This window comes from Pseudophryne corroboree, chromosome 6, assembly GCF_028390025.1.
Source record: "Pseudophryne corroboree isolate aPseCor3 chromosome 6, aPseCor3.hap2, whole genome shotgun sequence".
Classification (NCBI taxonomy): domain Eukaryota; kingdom Metazoa; phylum Chordata; class Amphibia; order Anura; family Myobatrachidae; genus Pseudophryne; species Pseudophryne corroboree.
In genome coordinates this window covers 475,278,861-475,301,196 of record NC_086449.1, presented here as the reverse complement: position 1 = coordinate 475,301,196, position 22,336 = coordinate 475,278,861, and the positions used below count along the sequence as shown (strand labels likewise).

Below are 22,336 nucleotides of genomic sequence, written 5' to 3'. Positions count from 1 at the left end.
CCCCTTCCACTACCACCATGACCACCATATAATGTTAGCTCATACACTGCATTTCCCTTCCCCTGCACTCCTTCCTTTATGAGGTGCACGAAAGGTGGGCTTAGGTGGGCCGGAGGCATGCTTCGGGCAGGCCAAGACAAGCAGAGCTGAACGGACAGAATTCCAGATCTCACCCATCCAGAATAAGCAGGTCTCCACATTTCAGACAGCAGGAATCCCGGAAGGGTGTTAAACCTAAATGTGGCCCTGTGCTGAACAGGCTGTGAATATGCTACTTTATGACATGGTGGCCCAGAGCCGGATTAAGACCATGGGGGGCCCGGAGCACTTAAGAGAGTGGGGCCCCTAATAGAGAAGGCAGAATATATACATATATATATATATATATATATATATATATATACATATACACACACACACCCAGGGCCTCGCAGGGACTAGTGGGGTACAACACAAGCCTAGAGCCGGCTGTATACCATGCCCCTTGTCAACCTCACATACCCACTCCCCTGTGCCTCCTGTACCTGACACCCCTTTGGTCCCCGTCCCTCCACTGTATATCCCAGAGGAGGTCCCTTCCCAGGTGCGGGTGCGGGGGTTAGGAGGGAGTTTATGGGGTGTGAATGTGGGAGTCAGTGGGAGTAGGATGTGTGGTGGGGTTAGAGAATTTGGGTGTATGTGGGGTGAACACGGGGACTAGGCTGTGGGGTGTAGAGGATTATGGGGTGTATGTGGGGGAATAGGGTGTGTGGCAGGGGTAGAGGGTTATGGGGTGTATTGTATGGGGGGACTGGAGTAGGGTATGTTGGGAGGTAGAGCGCTATGGGATGTATGTGCCCTGCACTCCCGTCCCCCCTGCCACACCGCAGATCGGATCTCTCTTCCGATCCGATCTGCGGTGCTGTGCTCCCCGGCACCCGTCCTCACTGCAGCAGCAGCTGCGCACAGACAGGACAGCTGAGCTGAGCGACAGCTCAGCTGTCCAATAATGTATCAATGAAACAGCCTGCCGCTTAGTCATTGGCTGGGCACGCAGGCTGTTTCATTGATACATTATTGGACAGCTGAGCCGTCGCTCAGCTCAGCTGTCCTGTCTGTGTGCAGCTGCTGCTGCAGTGAGGACGGGAGCCGGGGAGCACAGCACCGCAGATCGGATCGGAAGAGAGATCCGATCTGCGGTGTGGCAGGGGGCCCTTTTGGAAAGGGGGGCCTGGGGTACGTATCCCCCGGGCCCCCCCCCTTAATCCGGCTCTGTGGTGGACCCACACTGCAGGATGTCCTTGATCTAGTGTGTCATAGGGTGGCAATAGTTGTGGCTTCTCCAGAGGGACCACACACTGTATGTCGTCCACATTACCGGTAACCAGCCCAGGTATGTATCTTTGCACCAGGGGTTGAGCAAGGATACCCCTGCTGAGAAAAGTATCTACAGAGGATTCCATCTCTAATTTAGTTGCAATTACGTGAACACGCTTGCTGTGCCCATCCCCTGCTTACACCTTTCCTCCTCTCTAAACATAAGTCGTCGTAAATGTAAGATCTGAACAGACATTGGTACACATGTGCAGAATAGAAAATAATATTTTCGGCAATAACAACCCAGCACTAATGTCCAATTCTATATGAACCCCAGCGGGTGCAAACTTTCTGCTGGACAAACCAGATTGCGATGCAAGGAGTAGAATAAATAAATAAATAAATAAATAAGTGGTGCAAATGCTATTTTCTTTGCATTCAAGTAATATAGTGTATGCTTTTTGTATATCACATGTAACCACAGAGCAGTTTTATTTTAACACTGAGATTTACAGCTGAGCTAGAATGCACCACCCTACAACTCTAAGGCATATTTATCAAAATTCAGCAATTGTCCCTTTATAAATACGTCAGAGATTGGCTGGCACCCTGCACCCCCAGCGATCTAGGACTTCATTAAATCCTGACGAAAATTACTTTAATAACTGGCATTGATACCTAATTTGAAATGAATGAAAAAAAGGGTAATTTTCAAATAATTTAAGTAAAACTAATAATGATAAACAGGCCCATAAATCTGTCTACACATATTAAAAGTAGAGATGAGCGGGTTCGGTTCTCAGAGAACCGAACCGTACCGAACTTCATGATCTGAACCCGGTTCCGAGCCCGGCTCGGGTTTTCCCGCCTGACTCGGAAACCCGAACGAGGCAAAACGTCATAATCCCGCTGTCGGATTCTCACGGGATTTGGATTCCATATAAGGAGCTGCGCGTCCCCGCCATTTTCACTCCGGCATTGGAGAGTGTACAGAGAGGGTGTGTCTCCGTTCTCTCAGTGTCCGTGTATTGTGCTGAATCTGTCCAGTCACAGTGCTTGTGTCCTCTGCTCCCATATGTCCAGTGCTGCTGTATAGGGTGCTCTGTTGTGTGCATCAGTTCAGGGTGGTGTATTGTGCTGCATCAGTCCAGTCACAGTGGTGGTGTCCTCTACTGCCATATGTCCAGTGCTGCTGTTTAATAAGTCCCTTACAGTGTTGCTGTGTTGTGCTGCATCAGACCAGTGGTAGTGTCCTGGGCATCAGTCAGTCCAGTGACCATTCAACAGTGGTGGTGTCTTCTGCTGCCACATGCCCAGTGCTGCTGTATAATTATCTGTGTTGTCCTGCATCAGACCAGTGCTAGTGTCCTGTGCATCAGTCAGTCCAGTGACCATTCACAGTGGTGGTGTCCTCTTCTGCCATATGTCCACTGCTGCTGTATAATAAGTCCCTCACAGTGTTGCTGTGTTGTGCTGCATTAGACCAGTGGTAGTGTCCTGGCCATCAGTCATTAAAGTGACCAGGCAGTCACAGTGGTATACGCTGCTGCTATATGTCCACTGCTACAGTACAATACTAATACTAATAATAATAATAATAATAATAATAACAACAACAACCACAAGTCCCTCACAGTGTTGCTGTGTTGTGCTGCATCAGACCAGTGGTAGTGTTCTGGCCATCAGCCATCAGTCATTCCTGTGCCGCATATTGTGTTATATAACTCCAGAAAAATAATGGAGAACAAAAATTTGGAGGATAAAATAGGGAAAGATCAAGAACCACTTCCTCCTAGTGCTGAAGCTGCTGCCACTAGCCATGACATAGACAATGAAATGCCATCAATGTCGTCTGCCAAGGCCGATGCCCATTATGATAGTAGAGGGCATGTAAAATCCAAAAAGCCAAAGTTCAGTAAAAAGACCCAAAAAAAGAAATTTAAATGGTCGGAGGAGAAACGTAAACTAGCCAATATGCCATTTACGACACGGAGTGGTAAGGAACGGCTGAGGCCCTGGCCTATGTTCATGACTAGTGGTTCAGCTTCACATGACGATGGAAACCCTCATAACTGAGGCCTTGACACTTATGTTGGTGTTAGATGTGCATCCGGTATCTGCCATTAGTGCAGTGGGATTTAGACAACTGATGGAGGTATTGTGTCCCCGGTAACAAATCCCATCTAGATTCAACTTAACTAGGCAGGCGATACCGAGATTTTGCCATTTAATTCCAGTGATTTGGCCGTATAATTATTAATTACAGTGATTTGGCCGTATAATTCCAGTGATTTTAATGTATGATTCCAGTGATTTTGCCATTTAATTCCAGTGATTTGGACGTATAATTCCAGGGGGAATTGTTTGTGTCGCTTGGCTTAGTCATACAGCTACCTCATTGCACCTCTTCGACATCTTTGCATGAGGTGCTGTTTGGGGCCTAGTTTTTGAAAAGTGCCATTCTGTCTGACACTGCCGTATGAGTCCAGGGGTACTGCTGTATTAGTCCTGGGATACTGCCGTATAAGTCCAGCAATTGCAGATTTTTTTAAAAATGACAGGGGCGCGCTGGATATGCTGTCAGTGGACCGAACAATTGCGGCCCACTCTCGACATTCAGCCACTGCGTGACACTACTAGATGGGCCAGGTGGTTGTGTCGCTTAGCTTAGTCATACAGCAACCTCGGTGCACCTTTTTTTCTTCTTTGCATCATATGCTGTTTGGGGCCTTTTTTTGATATCTGCCCTCCTGTCTGACACTGCAGTGCCACTCCTAGATGGGCTAATTGTTTGTGTCGCTTGTCTTAGTCGTACAGCTACCTCATTGCACCTCTTCTACATCTTTGCATCATGTGCTGTTTGGGGCCTAGTTTTTGAAAAGTGCCATCCTGTCTGACACTGCAGTGCCACTCCTAGATGGGCCAGGTGTTTGTGCCGCACACTTGTGTCGCTTGGCTTAGTCATACAGCAGCCTCTGTGCACCTCTTTTTCTTCTTTGCGTCATGTGCTATTTGGGGACTAGTTTTTGAACAGTGCCATCTTGTCTGCAACTGCAGTGCCACTCCTAGATGGGCCAGGTGTTTGTGCCGCACACTTGTGTCGCTTAGCTTGGTCATACAGCCACCTCGGTGCAACTTTTAGGCCTAAAAACAATATTATGAGGTGTGAGGTGTTCAGAATAGACTGGAAATGAGTGGAAATGAATGTTATTGAGGTTAATAATACCGTAGTATCAAAATTACCCCCAAATTCTGTGATTTTAGCTGTTTTTATATATTTTTTTCCCAAAAATAATCCAAATTCAAAATCAAAACCAAAACACGAAAGGGTGGTTTTCGCAAAACCAAGCCAAAAACAAAACACGAAAGTGGAATTAGAACCAAAACCAATACACAAAACACGAAAAGTGCCCGCCGCACATTTCTAATTAAAAGTGCAGTAAAACATGGTTTTGCCATGGTGCGATATGTTACCTACCAGTGGGTGTAATTAAACATGCAGTTCTACTTATTACATACAGGGGTATTTTATACTCAATTAGTGTCGGATTTTCCGACAAGTCGGAAAAACTGCACTTTTTTACTTTTTTAGGTTGAATCTTGATTCGACCTATTCAATTCTAGTGCCGTTTGTCTGACTTGTGGAAAAATCTGACTAGTCAGAAAACACGTGGATTGGCGGATTAGCCGTGGATCCAGTTTTTTGTTGAATTTGCGGGCGTTTCCGACAGGTTTTTGGCCCTTTTTCGACAATGCCGATTCGACTTTAAAAAAAGTGGGATCAGCATTGTCGAAAATGGGCAAAAACCTGTCGGAAATGCCTGCAAATTGAATAGTGAACTGTTGGATCCTCTCCGTTGGAGAGGATCTGACACTAATTGAGTACACCCCATAGTGTAGCCTGAGGCAGCCCCTGATATAGTTACAGTCCCTCCCCTGGTGCAGTTACATCATTTAGAACTTGGTGAACAGAGTTTTATGCATGAATTACCACAGTGAAAATTGAAATATACTGTACTTAAAATAAGATTGGCAATGGGAATAAACCACATGATTTAACTAACCTCTGGTGTGATCTGCTCCAGTAATAATGAGGAGGTAGATATGACTTTTACTGCATAATGTTTGGTGCATAATTATACTAATGTAGAGTACAATATTACATACTATGTGAATACAGTAATGAGAATGGAGTGTCTGAGCCCAACATCCAGAACTTGCCATTGACGATCGCCTCTTATGTTCAGTAATATTTTATCCTGATAATATCAATGTCTAAGATGTCCACATATAGTACATACTCTAGATGGTAAAAATGGAAACTAACCAGCCAAATTTCCAATTCCAGCATGCCTGGGGCCTCATAGTGCAATCAGAAGATGACTCAAAGGTCAAAGATAAAATTACTTTTCATTTATAATGATTTCATTTGGTTGCAAGCAGAGAGAGGTAGAGGTAGAGTGAGAAAGGGGCGAGAGAGAGGAGAGGGAGGAAGGGAGGGAGAGAGAGAGACGGGAGTTATCCATATGGGCTTCTGTGTTGACTATGGGCCTGATTCAGGTCCTGAAGGTTCTGTGGTGCATGCTGCAAAGTACCAATGTTTGGTACTTTGCGCTTGCGCCCGACACGTACTGCACATGTTTCCCGGTACGGGTCTGTGACATCTGCTGCCATTTGGGGCAGGAAGGTGGCATGGCACTGTCATTGGGGGGGAGTGACGAGGCCAGGACCTCTATCGTGGTTTCTTGGTCAAAGCTGCAGCAGCCCTCAGGCGATCGATGGCGTCACAAATGATCCGATGCAGCACGGATCACTAATGCAAGCAATTCATTAACATATTAGTTCATAACATATTCCAAGTAAGCAGCAGTGATAACTATTCCAACCACATTTGAATCAGGCCCTAAGTGTGAAGGTAGAGTTCTGACTAAAGACCAAAGACATACTGGCAGTTATACTGACTTTTGATTAAAATTGGCTCTGTTGCTTGTTTGTCCGCCCTATGTAGGGAAAGTACACTATAAGCCAGAGGTTCCCAAACTCAGTCCTCAAGGCACCCTAACATTTCAGGTTTTAAGGACAACCATGCTTGTGCACAGGTGACTTAATTAGTACCTCAGTCAGTTTGATTATACCACCTATGCTCAGCAATAGATGTCCTGAAAACCTGGACTGTTAGGGTGCCTTGAAGATCAAGTTTGGGAACCACTGACATAAGTATTACTGGAGAAAATAAAAGTCCAGTGATGCTGGTGTTGTAGAACTAAAGGATCCTAATACTTTTCTACAGGTATTTCTGAGCGGGGGCCACTGTTGCTTTATTTGACGATAAGAGCTATACAGAACATATACATAAATGCCTTTATAAATAATCAAAAAACCAGCATAAGATAATTTCAAATTATCTTGCTAGTTTAGACATTGTTGCCTTTACAAAAGCAGGCTAAAGTGAGTCTATGAAAGATTCCAATTTTCACTAGTTTGACTAATCTATGCCCACTTAGCTAATTAATGTTCAAAATTATTATATTTTACATAAAATAAGTAGTTAATTAATGTCAGATTGCAGATTAAAAATAAGGGTCAGATTTAACCATAAGTGATATTCTTGATGTCACTCCTTCTAATCTTAAATGGTACTCAAACCAATCAGCTCCTGTCATTTTTCTTACACATGACCGCCGGGTGCTGATTGGTTCTAGCCCCATTTAAGATTAGTAATGAGTGATAACAAGAATATCACTTGTTGTTAAATCTGCTCCTAAGTATTAAGAAAGGGTGTAGTGTATTGGATACCAGGAGTGCAAGATCAGGTTTGGATGGACAATCTGAGCCTGTCTGCAGAAGTGATAGTAGTCAGTTTGTGTACCCCAGTCCACCAAACCACCAGGTTCCCACAAGAAGCAGCTCTGGGATCCAAACCACAGTGTGAAGATCTGCATTAGCTGCAGCAATACTGTCCACCAGGGGTAGTGGTCTAGTTGAAATGGATGTACAGTAGCTGCTATACTGCAGTAAACCATGAGAATCTAGAATTAGAATCTGACTGCCCTATTGCTGTGCACCAGTATTGCTGCTCTTCTGTCCATCATTCTAGGTAGCAATTTGTATATACTGTATGCTCCTTCCATCAGTTCCCTGCCAGACTTTCTATTTACATTCTGTGCTTTAGTGTGCTTGTTTTCTGTCTACCCTTATATTATCTGCTTCATTTGTTTGACTTTACTTATCCATACTTTCCCATTTCCTGCTGATTTTATACCATGCATCTAATTCCCAGGCTCTGACCCTTGGCATATACTGACCTTTCTCCTGGATCATTCTTATGGCTTATGTACCACAGTATGTGTACCAGCCCATTGACCTATCTGGTTACGATAAACTGGAGCTTTACCTAAATCTGTGGACACTTGTTCTGCAAACATTTATGGCCATATACTGTAGCTGCCATTATAATAATAATAATTTTATTTATATAGCGCTCTTTCTCCAGTAGGACTCAAGGCACTTAACAGATACATAGGATAATATAGTACAGAACAACTGTTCATAAAATACAGAAGCATGAAGATACTAAAGGGACATTATGGAAATGCTTGAGTAAACAGGAAAGTCTTGAGTCTACTTTTGAAGGATTCTGTAGTTGGGGCCTCTCGCACTGTGCAGGGAAGTGAGTTCCATAGAGTCGGAGCCGTATGACTAAAAGTTCGACCCCCAGATGAATTACGGGAGATTCTAGGTACTGCTAAAAGTCCTTCATCTACAGATCGCAGTAATCGAGTGGGGCAGTATGGGGACAGAAGCTGCTTCAGGTACCTTGGGCCCTGGTCATGTAGTGCTTTGAAACTCAGTAAGCCAATCTTGAAGATGATTCACCATCTTACAGGCAGCCAGTGAAGGGAGTAGCGTATGGGTGTTATGTGGCTAGAACGGGGCTGGTTGGTTAACAGCCTGGCAGCTGTGTTTTGCACTATCTGTAAGCGCTGCAATTCTTTTGCTGGGAGACCAAGGTAGTGGGCATTACAGTAGTCTAATCGAGATTATATAAATGCATGTATGACTAGTGGCAGATCATCTGAGGGAATTAAGTGCTTGATTCTGGCTATGTTCCTCAGCTGAAAGAATGAGGATTTGATTGTGACTGATATCTGATGTACCATTATCTGGTACATAGTGGTGAGATACTTCCTGACACTACCTTTATTTTATAATATCTAATACAATTTGCATCTCTGGTATTGTACAGTTCCAGGACATTCTATCTTACTATATGCAGATTATCCTTTGTGCAAATTGTGGCATATCCAAACTGTTCTTGTTACTTTTGATCCCAATGGGTTGTAATTACTGGAAAAAACAATGCCAAAACCCATCAGAGTTTTGGTACACAGGTAGCCAGGAGAACCAAAGCTGGAAGCGTAGTTAAAAAGAGTTTTTGTCTTTCTTTGGGGATGGTGGTCTGAACATTTTGTCAAGCCCTGTGTATAAATATATCTTTGATCAGGGCTGAAACAAGTATTTTTGGCACCCATGGCAAGGCAGTAATTCCCCCCCCCCCCTGCCAAAAAATATTACGCCACACAGTAGTGCAACCTTATTCACATTACACTGTACAGTAGTACCCCTTATTAATGTTACACCACACAGAAGTGTCATACAGTAGCAATGCCCTTTATAGCACATTATGTCACACAGTAAAACCCCTTATACATGTTATGCCACACAGTAATACCCGTTATACATGTTATGCCACACAGTAGTAATGCACCTTAAATACATAATGCCACAATTAATAAATAAATAAATAAATAAATATACATTATTCCAGCTCCTCTCTGCATCAGGTCCTATTTGGGACAATGGGGTCTATTTACTAAGCCTTGGATGGAGATAAAGTGAATGGAGATAAAGTAGCAGCCAATCAGCTTTTAACTGCCATGTCACAGGCTGTGTTTGAAACATGACAGTTAGGAGCTGATTGGCTGGTACTTTATCTCAGTACACTTTATCTCCATCCAAGGCTTAGTAAACAGACCCCAGTGTTTGTTACATAAATGTATCTTTTCATTCAAGGTATAACCTTGCCATAAAACAGCAATGCTCCCCTGCCATTTCATTCTTTCCCAATAGTCTTGGCTATAAGACAATTATACTTTCGAAGCAAGAGTACATTTTTGGGATTCTGTCCAAAAGAGAGGTTTTACCACTGATCACCATGAAACATATGATGTATAAATGTATATGAACAGTTAATCATATTAGCTATTGTTTGGTCCTCTTACACTATATTAAGTTTTACTCCGAGCATTAACAATCTGATGTTCTTTACTACACCTGAATAACAAAGCATTTGTGGCAATACACATCCCTGTAATATTGAGTATAATTCAATGGATTAGAAGAAATGAAACTGAATAATGGATTTTTGCTTCAGGCATTAAGTGGATGCTAACAAAAATGCTAAAATGGCCTAGGCAATTAGATGAACAATCATTTGTAGATGTCAGTATGAGAATTTAGCAATTTAGAATTCAATTTAAAATTAGAAAAGGTCCTTTGATAATGTCTTCTTGTTAATGAGAGCATTGCAGTTATGCCATCTGAAAAAGTAGCAAAGAAAGTAATAAGCCTGAAGAATTATGATGCAGAAGGGCCTTTAAAATATTTTTCATTATTTTAATTAAATACTCTATCCTGATTGCTGATGGGAGCTATTTATCAATATCCACCCGGGTACAGCAACCTTAATAGGCTCAAGGTTGGTAATGGGAGCAGTAAATAATAAATATAAGATGAGGATGTGTTTAATGCTTTGTGATTAACATATTTCCAGATTTTAGCCTTTCCGTATGTTTATTTCATTTTTAAAAACAGCAATAACATTTTTCATGTTTGTTGTGAAGGTTAAAAAAAGTTTTTCTAGTTTCTGTCATGCAATATCATCATATAGGATATAAAATATGCCAAAATGTGAGTATTGAAGAACTCCTCCAAACTCATTCAAGTATAGTTAAACCAAAAATGAGCATGTATTGTCCAGTCCAGACCTTGTGGTGCCTAGGACGAATGTTTCCTTTGGCGTCTCCCCCTTCCCCCATTCAAAATAGGGTCAGTGCACACCGGAAGCCCACGCCAAAAAAATAAAGGAGCGTGGCTTCATGGGAAAGGGGCATGGACACAGAATTGTGCAAATTCATATTACAACGCACAGTAGTGTCCGTCAATCACATTACACCACATCAGTGGTTCCCAAACTGTGTGCCATGGCTCCCTGAGGTGCCTCGGGACACTTGCAGGGGTGCCCTGGGTTGGTGGTCCAGGACCAATTCAAATTATTTATGGTCAATATAATAGGCAAAATAGTGCTAGTAGCTGTCAGTCATAAAATATGGGGACAAACAGAAGCAAATCTTGTCCCTCACCACACAATTGAGCCTAAGGATGACATATAAACACAATCTACTTAATTTAATATTTCTTTCTAAATTTCTCAATAAGAAATTTTTGGCCTAGGGGTGCCGTGAAAAAAATTCTGATACTCTAGGGCGCCATGATTCAAAAAAGTTTGGAAACCACTGCACCACATAGTAGTACCCCATATACACATTATGCCATGTTAGAGCCCCTTGCACGCATTACACCAGTAGAGCAGAGCCCCTTATACACATTACGCCAGGTAGAACCCCTATTATACACGTTATGCCAGGTAGAGTCCCTTACACACGTTAAGCAAGGTAGAGCCCCTTACACACATTACGCCAGGTGAGACCTGCATGGAAGGGACAGTAAAAAAAAAATTAAAGAGAGATGGGCATAAGAAGGCATACAAGAGGCAGAATTTTGTTTGTCTCTCACTCATATTGCACACAATGGCCCTAGACCATTAGTTAAGTATCTAACAAGTAAGAAGAGTTACACTTACAATACCTAGTTTTCCTGCTGTGCTCTGTCAGCCCTCTCACATGGACCTAGAATAGCAGCAGCAGGGGGGAGTCCTTAGTGGCCCCCTGACAGGTGGTGCCCGGAGGCCAATGTCTCCATAGCCCCCAGGAGTTACACCACTGGCAGGGGGCGGGCAGCGGGAAGCATCAAGCGTGGTGTGGGCAGCGGGCAAGAGCTGGTGGATGCAGTGGCAGAACTACCACCAGTGCAAGCGGTGCCTTGCACTGGGACCCGCCACTGTCAAGGGGCCCGAAGCCAGCGTGGCATGTAATGAGTCAAACTGACTCATTACATGCCGCCTGCCGCTGTGTGCTGCGGGCCACCGCCGCTGAGGAGAAGAGCTAGAGATGGGTAGCTCACTAGTGAGCCATTCTTTTGAACCAGCTCTACTAAGTGAGCTGAGTGAGCCGTGAGCTGTTTCAAGTGAGCGGCGGTTCTTCAGCGGCGATTCACTGAGAGACTGTGTCTGTCTGTGTGATGAGATCATGAGAAGAAGAACTGACTCGCTTCCGGCAGGAAGTGGAACAGAGCCGGCGCAGTGAGCAGCGGTTCTTCACTGAGTCAGTGTCAGTGAAGAACTGCCGCTCACTGCGCCGGCTCTGTTCCACTTCCTGCCTGGAGTCGGGAGCGAGTCAGTTCTTCTTCTCATGATCTTATCATAAAGACAGACACAGTCTGTCAGTGAACCGCCGCTGAAGAACCGCTGCTCACTTGAAGCGGCTCACGGCTCACTCGCTCCAGGCAGGAGAACAGTCAGAGATTCAGCACTCACAGCACAGCAGCCAGGGATCACACTGTGCAATATCACAGTATCTATCTAGGAGATTCAGTGCACCAGCTGCTGTATAAACATACAGAACAGATAAGATGTCATAAAAACTGGAGCATTATCTGGAGTTTGCCAAAACACTATGCTTATGGTTGCATTCTAGTCCTTGTCTAAATTAGAGATGGTTAGCTCACTATTGAGCCGGTGCAGTGAGCGGCGGTTCTTCACTGACACTGACTCAGTGAAGAACCGCCGCTCACTGCATCGGCTCTGTTCCACTTCCTGCCTGTGAGCCAGTGAGCCGTTCAAAAGAACGTGAGCTGAACCATTCAGAGCCGCTCACTGATAAGAGCCGAGTTGCCCATCTCTAAGAAGAGCACAGGGACGCAGCAGCCACGGGGTGGGGGGGTGGAGAGGGAGGTGGAGGAGGGAGCCGCAGCAGTGCAGTGTAATTAGTGGAGGCGCTGCTGCAGCTGCCCCTCTCCTTCCACATAGGCTGGCCACCGCTGTGAATGCTGGGATGCGCTTCCCTCATCACAGCTGCGGAGGACAGCCTATGTGGAAGGAGAGGGACAGCTGCAGCGGCGTCTCCACCAATTACACTGCACTGCTGCGGCTCCCGAGTCCCCCTCCCTTCTCCTTCTTCTCCCCTGCCCGGGATCTGCCAGAAGCTGCTGCACCGAGGAGCCTGACTGCCAGCAGAGACAGTAAGTATAATCTATTCTTTCTGTCTATCTATCTATCTATCTATCTATCTATCTATCTATCTATTCTGTCTGTCTGTCTTAATGTATAAAAAGGAGACGCTGTCTGCCGTAATATGTAAAAAGGGGACGCTATCTACCGTTATGTGTAAAAAAGGGGACGCTGTCTGCCATAATGTGTAAAAGGGGATGCTGTCTGCAGTTATGTGTAAAAAGGGGACTGTCTGCTGTAATGTGTAAAAAAGGGGATTCTGTCTGCCGTAATATGTAAAAAGGGGACGCTGTCTGCCGTAATGTGTAAAAAGGGGACGCTGTCTGCCATAATGTGTAAAAAAGGGGATGCTGTCTGCCGTAAAGGGGACGCTGTCTGCCGTAATGTGTAAAAAGGGGACGCTGTCTGTCATTGTGTAAAAAAGGGGATGCTGTCTGCCGTTATGTGTAAAAAAGGGGACGCTATCTGCCGTAATGTGTAAAAAAGGGGACGCTGTCTGCCGTAATGTGTAAAAAGGGGACGCTGTCTGCCGTTATGTGTAAAAAAGGGGACGCTGTCTGCCGTAATGTGTAAAAAGGGGATGCTGTCTGCAGTTATGTGTAAAAAGGGGGACTGTCTGCTGTAATGTGTAAAAAAGGGGATTCTGTCTGCCATAATGTGTAAAAATGGGACGCTGTCTGCCGTAATGTGTAGAAAAGGGGACGCTGTCTGCCGTAATGTGTAAAAAAGGGGATTCTGTCTGCCGTAATGTGTAAAAAGGAGATGCTGTCTGCCGTAATGTGTAAAAAGGGACACTGTCTGCTGTAATGTGTAAAAAAGGGGACGCTGTCTGCCGTATTGTGTAAAAACGGGACGCTGTCTGCCGTAATGTGTAAAAAGGGGACGCTGTCTGCTGTAATGTGTAAAAGGTGAACTCTGTCTGGCGTAATGTGTAAAAAGGGGACGCTGTCTGCCATAATGTGTAAAAAGGGGACGCTATCTGCCGCAATGTGTAAAAACGGGACGCTGTCTGCCGTAATGTGTAAAAGGTGGACCCTGTCTGCCGTAATGTGTAAAAAGGGGAATCTGTCCGCCGTAATGTGCAAAAGGGGCTCTACCTGGTGTAGTGGTGCTACTGTGTGGCATAATTTGAATAATGGAGAATACTGTGTACCGTTATATGAATTGGTATTATTTTGTGGCCACACCCCTTCCCCATGAAGCCATGGCCCTATATTTTTTGCACGCTCCTATGGTGCGCACTGCCCTTGTTTTACATAGAGGGGGGCTTCGATGCCATTTCTTGCACACAGCGCTAAAATGTCTAGTTACGGCACTGTTGATTGGTATCCATTTTCCTGGCCCTGAGCAGGTCCCCCTCACCAGATCCTCTCCAGGAGTGAGGGGGTGGACATGGACGGGATGAGTATTTTGTTGCACTGCGCCTACCGCTCGTTAGTTCCGCCACTGGGTGGGTGACTGCAGCCATGCCCTCAGGCCACAGCACCCCGGGCGCCTGCCCTGCTAACCCGCACCTAAAACCGCCACTGCCTACTGAAACTGGAGGGAGGTAGGTTCAGGGAAAATTTGAGGAAAAGCTACTTCCCAGAAAGGGTAGTGGATAAGTGGTATAGCCTCCCATCAGTGGTGGTAGCAAATAATACAGTAGAGTAATTTAAACATGTATGGGATAACCATACGGATATTCTTATCAAAAAAAATAAGGAACAAATAAGGTGAGGTAACAATATGGTTAAAAAAAGGGGCAAACTAAATGAGTCAAGTGGTTCTTTTCTGCAGTTAAATTGTTACCCTGACTTTGCACAGCAATGTGGGACTGAGAAATGTCTGCCCATTCCATACAGATAGAACAGCATAGCAAGTAGATTCAGATAAATCAACTTGATACAGGACATTTGACAAAGAGTTAAAATTATTGGTAGTGTCAGATTAAAATAAGAATCCACACTTAAAAGTCATACAGAGCAAGACATTACTTTACTAACATTGGGGGTCATTCCGACCTGATCGCACGCTGCAGATTTTCGCAGCGCAGCGATCAGGTCCGAACAGCGCATGCGTATGCACTGCAATGCGCAGGCACGTCATATGAGTGCAAAGTGGATTGGCGCCTAGCGATGGATTCTACGACTAATCCGTTCGCACGGGCGTTTGCAAGGTGATTGACAGGAAGGATGCGTTTCTGGGTGTCAACTGACCGTTTTCCGGGAGTGGTTGGAGAAACGTAGGCGTGTCCAGGCGTTTGCCGGGCGGGTGTCTGACGTCAATTCCGGGACTGAACAGGCAGAAGTGATCGCAGCGGCTGAGTACTTTCTGAGCTACTCAGAAATTGCACAAATTGTGTTTGCATCTCTCGGCTGCAAAAGCGATCGCACCCTTGCACAGCAAATATACACTCCTCGGTGGGCGGCGACTATGCGTTCGCACGGCTGCTAAAAACAGCTAGCGAGTGATCAACTTGGAATGACCCCTATTGCGCTGTTTCAGAGAGATACAAAACAGAGAAACACCTACCTCCTAATGGCAGTTAGTTCCTATAGAGAACAAGATAAAAATAGTTTGCTTAATGTACATATATCAATTACTTTAAGCATATTGTTGAGCTCTGTAATTTATAACTATATATATATATATATATATATGTATAATATATATATATATATACATACAGTATATATATATATATATACACACACACACACACACACACACACACACACACATATGCACACACACACACAAACACACATATATATATAGTATATAAATTAATCACAAAGAGAATTTACATAGGGAACTTCTTATGGGACTAATATAACACAACTGAGAATACTAGAAGATCATTTTGCACAGTTTTAACAATCTTCAAAATTGAATTTAAAATAAAAAATTCTTCACTGAAAAATATATATTGCCATTTTCAGTGTAATGTCTCACTCCCAAAATGATCCTCACTGGTTTGTTGCAATGAGTTAAGTGTCAGTGCTTGGCCTTGCTCTTCGAGGGCACACTTGATTTCTGTCATTCACTCAAAAATCTTTTAGTTTTACCAACCAACAGTCAAGGAGTCTTTACTGTAAACTTTTCATTAATTTCCTTTCAAGATCAAATCAATATTATTTTGATTCACTGTCGCAAGACTCCTTAAAGGTGCAGGCCCATAGGCAGGGCCGGATTGGCCATAAAGGTCGCCGGGAACTTCCCCGGGAGGCCGGCAGCACTGTGGGGCCGATTGATGCAGCTGGCCCCGCCCCCAGTACTCACATCCTTACTGACAGGCAGTTCCTGTCAGCGGCCCCGCAGCCTGGAGGAGCTCTGTGTTTCAGATATCTCAGGAAGAGGCTGTTCTGACAGAGCTCCTCCCAGCCAGCAGGGGACTAGATAGACCAATGTTTTTTTTAAACCACACATTTCTCTTACTATTTCACTTATTTCCTCTATTTTAAAATAGCAATTAATTTTTGATGATACACCATTTTAAAATGGCTTTATAAAAGGTTACGTTTTAACTAATGGAGGATATCTATACATCAATATAAATTAAAACAATAACAATTTGGGGTGAAACTTTACGTAGTTACTCCTAGAGTGCACTGTAAGCAGAGGCATAGCTAGGGCTGATGGCACACAGGGCAAGTAAACAAATGGCATCCCTTTAAAACTGTTCTATACTTGGGTACATGCAGTCTCCCTTATAGAGAATAGTTTATCTTCCTTTGGACAACATTCTGCCAACACTTAAAAAATATTTCAACTGACCACGTTATTTTACAATTAGCGACGATTGGGCATCAATTGGAAATAGCAGATCCTAGAAACATATTATTAAGAAAAAAGATGAGGACAGACAGGAATGGGGGGTGAGAAAGCCAGTATGAGAATGAGAGAGAGAGAAATATGGTATGAGAGGAGGACAGAAAGAGGCACAGTGAAGAGGAGGGAGATGGTGAAGTGGCAGAGCTGCTATTCCCAGCTTATGTCCCCACTTACACTACCTGCCACTCCCAGCTAAGTCCCCACTTTCACCAAACCCAGCTCATGTGCTGACTTTGACTACCTGCCACTCCCAGCTCCTGTCCCCAAGTTTACTACCTGTCATTCCCCGCTTTCACTGCCTGCCATTCCCAGCTCCTGTTCCCATTTTTACTACCTACCATTCCCAGCTACTGTTCCCATTTTTACTACCCGCCATTACCAGATCCTGTCCCCACTTTCACTGCATGCATTTCCCAGATCCAGTCCCCACTTTCACTGACCACCTTTCGCAGCTCCTGTCCTCCCTTTCACTACCTGACGTTCCCAGCTTCTGTCCCCACTGTCACTGCCTGCTATTCCAAACTTCTGTCCCCACTGTCCCTGCCTGTTATTCCCAACTTCTGTCCCCACTGTCCCTGCCTGCTATTCCCAACTTCTGTCCCCACTGTCCCTGCCTGTTATTCCCAGCTCCTGTCCCCACTGTCCCTGCCTGTTATTCCCAGCTCCTGTCCCCAATTTCACTGCCTGTTATTCCCAGCTCCTGTCCCCACTGTCCCTGCCTGTTATTCCCAGCTCCTGTCCCTACTTTCAGTGCCTGCCCCTCCCAGCTCCTGTCCCCACTGTCACTGCCTGCCATTCCAAGCACCTGTCCCAACTTTTACTGCCCGCCATTCCAAGCACCTGTCCCCACTGTCACTGGCCGCAATTCCAAGCACATGTCCCAACTTTTACTGCCTGCCACTCCCAGTTCCTGTGCCCACTGCCACTGCCTGCCATTCCTAGCATCTGTCCCCACAGTCACTGCCCACCACTCCTAGCTTCTGTCCCCACTGTCACTGGCCGCAATTCCAAGCGCCTGTCCCCACTGTCACTGCCCGCCATTCCAAGCACCTGTCCCCACTGTCACTGCCCGCCATTCCAAGCACCTGTCCCCACTGTCACTGCCTGCCACTCCCAGATCCTGTCCCCACTGTCACTGCCCGCCATGGTTTATTAATAAATTAAAACTAATGTTATTGAGGTAAGTAATACTCTAGGAACAAAAACAACCCAAATTCAGTTGGTTTTTTTGTAAATTTTTGGAAAAAATACAAAACCATAAGAAGTCACAAAATTTTTTGCTAAACCAAAACCGGGTGATGAATTAGAACCGAAACCAGCAAAAATGGTCGAGCGCACACCATTAATCCATACATATATACAATCACATTTTTATATATAGACAAATGCAGTCTGGCACTACTCAATATTTGGCCAACATGCTCTGGTGCCCGTCCAATGAATCCAATAGTACAGGCCTGGACAACCTGTGGCTCTCTAGCTGTTGTGAAACTACAAGTCCCAGCATACCTTCTTAGCGATCAGCTGGTAAAGCATGCTGGAACTAGTAGTTTTATATCAGCTGGAGAGCCACAGGTTGGCCTAGCATGCTATAGTATATGGAAGTGGTGGCATTACTCAGAGCCTTTCAATCAGGTAGAGTAAAAACAGACAGAGGACCTGATTCAGATTTGCAAGCAAAGTCAAAAGGCAAAACCATGTGCACTGCAGGGGGGGACAGATGTAACATGTGCAGAGAGAGTTAGATTTGGGTGGGTTATATTGTGTCTGTGCAGGGTAAATACTGGCTGATTTTGCATGTATCCTACAAATACTGGACAGCTTTATTTTTACGCTGCAATTTAGATTTCAGTTGAAACACAGTGTCCATTTTGACTTTGCTTGCAGCTCTGAATCAGGCCAAGGGGGTAATTCAGATCGGATCACAGCGATCAGATCTGAAAGAGACCCTAAGTCATGTCTTGACAAAAGGGACTAGATCCCTGAGACGTTGAAATGTTGGCAATAGAAAAGACTGTTTACTAGATGCATAATCGCTTGGAGAGTGATAAAACGGAGAAAGAAACAGTACCAGCCAATCAGCGCCTAACTGCCATGTTACAGGCTGTGTTTGAAAAATGGCTGTTAGGAGCTGATTGGTTGGCACTGAGAGACATACCTCATTACTGTACTATTAGAGGCTAGAGCAGCAGCAGTCAGGCAACCAGCAGATGACAGGTCTAACACATTAGAAACATAGAATTTGATGGCAGATAAGAATTTGGCCAAGTAGTCTGCCCATGTACATGCTCACACACCCTAGGGTTAATATTTGTGTTGGGAGCCAATTAACCTACACCAGTATATTTTTGGATTGTGGAAGAAAATTAGAGTACTGTGAGGAAACCAACACAAGCACGGGGAGAATATACAAACTCCACACAGTTATGGCCATGGTGGGAATCAAAACCATGACTTCAGTGCTGTGAGCAGGCCCGGCGACAGGGGGGTCAAAGGGTACAGTCGTGCCAGGCCCCAAGGTTCAAAGGGGCCCCACGGGTCAGGGGCAGAAAAACACCAGCACATTGCCTAAAACTACATTTCACACCTCCACACTGCCAGCAATTTAGGTGAAACTGTTCCGCCACCCCCTTCCTCCCTCAGTCACTGCCATTGCTCATAATTTTAATGATGTTGTGAAGTCATTATATTGCGCCGGCCGTTAAGTGCTTGTCCTTGCCACTGTGGTTCGCGGTGCGGCCACTTAAGAAGAGGAACAGCCAGGATTGGAAGTGAATCGCCGGCACAGAATCTATAAGCAGCCACAGCATTCCCATTACTATCCGACTCCCTACAGACACCCTGGCTGGCACTGCATAAGAGTGAAAGCAACTAACTGGCAGCGTGTGGTAAGTTACAGTGACAGCAGCACTCATCTCGACAGTGACAGCTTTGCATCTCTGTGTGTGTACGCCAGTCTCTGTGAGTGCGCCAGTCCTCGTCTCTGTGTGTGTGCGCCAGTCCCAGTGTGTGCAGCAGTCCCCGTCTCTGTGTGTGTGCGCCAGTCCCAGTGTGTGCGCCAGTCCCCGTCTGTGTGTGTGCGCCAGTCCCAGTGTGTGCAGCAGTCCCCGTCTCTGTGTGTGTGCGCCAGTCCCAGTGTGTGCGCCAGTCCCCGTCTGTGTGTGTGCGCCAGTCCCAGTGTGTTCGCCAGTCTCTGTCTCTCTGTGTGTGCTCCAGTCTCTGTCTTTCCGTATGCGCTTCCCTAAATAGGGGTCGAGGGGTGGGCCCCCAGCAATATCAGTGTATAGGACCCCATGATTTCTGTTACTGGTCCTGGCTGTGAGGCAACCATTACACCATCTGCACACCTGTTAGTGCACGGCACTAAGGCTGAGGGGCTGTCAAGAATGCGGAAGGTACAGTGATTACAAAAAAACCTCTGCCAGTCAGGGAAACGCAGCAGTGAGGGGGGAGCTCCTCCCAGGATGTGGCCCCCAGGTAAGGGGCCCAAAACTTAGCATGTAAAGCAGAGTAGAGCACAGGGCGGCTCTATGAGCGGAAAGCTGGGCTGAGCGGTTGATAGTGGATCCATGTCCTGCGCCTCCACTCACTGGGGGATCAGTCCGGGCTGCTTGCTCACGCGCCGAGTGAGTCCCACCTACAATGGGATACACCAGTCGCGGCTGCAGTGGAGGCTATGGGGGCTATTAGCAAGCTACGGGGGGAGAGGGTTGGGAGACGGCCCAGTGTGGAGGGACTTATATTCCACTGTCCTTCTCGGAGGGGAGGCTCGGGTCCTGGTTGAGAAGAAGACATTCTTCATTTTTCCACCAGGCAGCCACAGCGGGCCACCCTCTCACACCCCAGGGCCCCTAAGCTACCTAATGGAAGTGTCGGCCCTGCATTCATTATGTTGACACCAATAAAAAAATGACCTTTTTTAACACTGTTGTGGTAGCATCAGTGTGGGTGCGCACTCCTCTTACTTGCCTACCCTCACGGAATGGCAGGAAGGCTCCCGAAAATCGGGTGGCGCTCCCGGCCCCCCGGAAAGGTCAGCAAGTATCCCGCATCCGCCGCCAGCTCCCGGACCCCCCACTTGGCCACCAACATCAGAGCACTAATGGGCGGTCTGAGGGGGACCCAACGACGTGATTCGCGCTGAATTGCGTCATTGTAGCTCCGCCCCCTGCTCTCCAATGCCTGTTTCCTCGGCACTGAATAGGGGGGCGGAGCATAATGACGTTTTTATGCTGCCATGCCCCAGACACGCCACCTCACTACCGGACATGCCCCCCCTTCCCCCGTACGCCGTCCAGGCTGCCCCCTCCCGGAAGAGGGGGCAGCAATATTGGCAAGTATGCTCTTACCTGGTCACTAAAGGTCTGTCTTGCCCATTGTCAGACTGCCTGCAGTAGCTGTGGAGGATGAAAGTACAGACCCACAGGAGCCTCTTTTGCAGTGCTGCTGGAGGGATTTCCTGTCCTTCTGTCAGGGCTGGGCTCTTGCTGGGAAGCCTGGTGATCAGCTCCTTCTCCCTAACCAACATTGGGGTACCTGCCAGCAAAACTCCCCTCCCAACAGGCTATCGAATCGAAGGCATAATGCAGCGGGGGCGTGGCCTAATGCCGCGAGTGGGCGGGGCTACGGGCAGCAACTATTAAAATTGTTTACTTCCTTTGTGTCCTTATATTTCTTCCTTACATTTCTTCGTTATATCAGCCATAAGCATAGTGTAATATCAGGATTTTTTTAAGGTCTATTTATTGTAAATGATGTGGGAAATGTAACCTATCCCCAAACAGTTAACAAATGCTTTCCTTACATCTATGCAGAGGATTTTATTTAAATTGTTATCCTGTTATGTTATCCTCCCTATATAAACATGCCATTTCCCAGGTATAGTTAAGTACTAATCTCATCTACTTTGATGTTGGCTCCGCCTACAGTTGATCTGGTTCCGCCCACATGAGGCCACTTCCAGAAGTATTTCCAGGGTCACTTTTAGTCCCCAATCCGTCCCTGCCCATAGGCATGTGCCTACTCTGCCTACTTCGTAATCCAGCACTGGTTATGACAGCCCTTTCTCCAAAATTACATTGTAAAATATATTAAAAGTAAATCAAAGAAGGGCCTAAAAAATGATGCAAGGGCAATATAATGAATCATATCAGCAAATACTTTAAGAGCTGAACATGAGGAAGAACAGAGGTGAAATTATCTATTTTACAAACTTAATAAGTACCTGTCAAGAAGAAGCTGACCAGTGAGAGCTGTAGAGAGCTCTTGTTTCCTCCACTCACAGCTCTCACTGGCTACCTAACACCCAGGCAGATCTTCTCTACTCCCTCCAGGGCTGTGTGGATGCACATGACTATTCCCAGTGCCTGGAGCTGACAAAAACCCCTGACAGAAGAGAGGGAACAGGAGGGAAAGAGATCAGAAAGAGGGAGAAAGTTGGTGGTGAGGGTGACAGAGATGAGAGAAACACGGTAGGAAGGTTACAGAGATGAGAGAGACACAGTGGGGAAGTGACAGAGATGAGAGAGACACATTGGGTAGGTGACAGAGATGAGAGAAATATATATGGGTGTGTGGAATGTTAGGTTGACATATCATGTCGACGTGCAACAGTTCACCACGAGAATGTTGACATGGTGGAAATGTCGACATGCTAAGATGTTCATCATGTCTACAAGGATGTCTACAAGAATGTCAACCTAACATCCTTGGTGGCCCAGCAGTCACTTACCTGTTCACGGCGGTTGCAGTGGGTCCAGTGTCTTCTTCCAGGTCCTGACAGTCATGTAACATGCAGTTCCAGTATAGGCATCTGAG

The 22,336-nt window shown here is 45.7% G+C and overlaps 1 long non-coding RNA gene across 1 annotated transcript in view; it reads right to left on the bottom strand.

The window, feature by feature from the left end:
- Window positions 1-21,115, bottom strand: part of LOC134932646 (uncharacterized) — a 154,019-nt gene extending 132,904 nt beyond the window's left edge. Inside the window, exon 1 of the long non-coding RNA XR_010179437.1 lies at window positions 20,869-21,115. This is a non-coding gene — a long non-coding RNA (uncharacterized LOC134932646). The remainder of the gene's footprint in view (window positions 1-20,868) is intronic.
- Window positions 21,116-22,336: the final 1,221 nt, after the last annotated feature.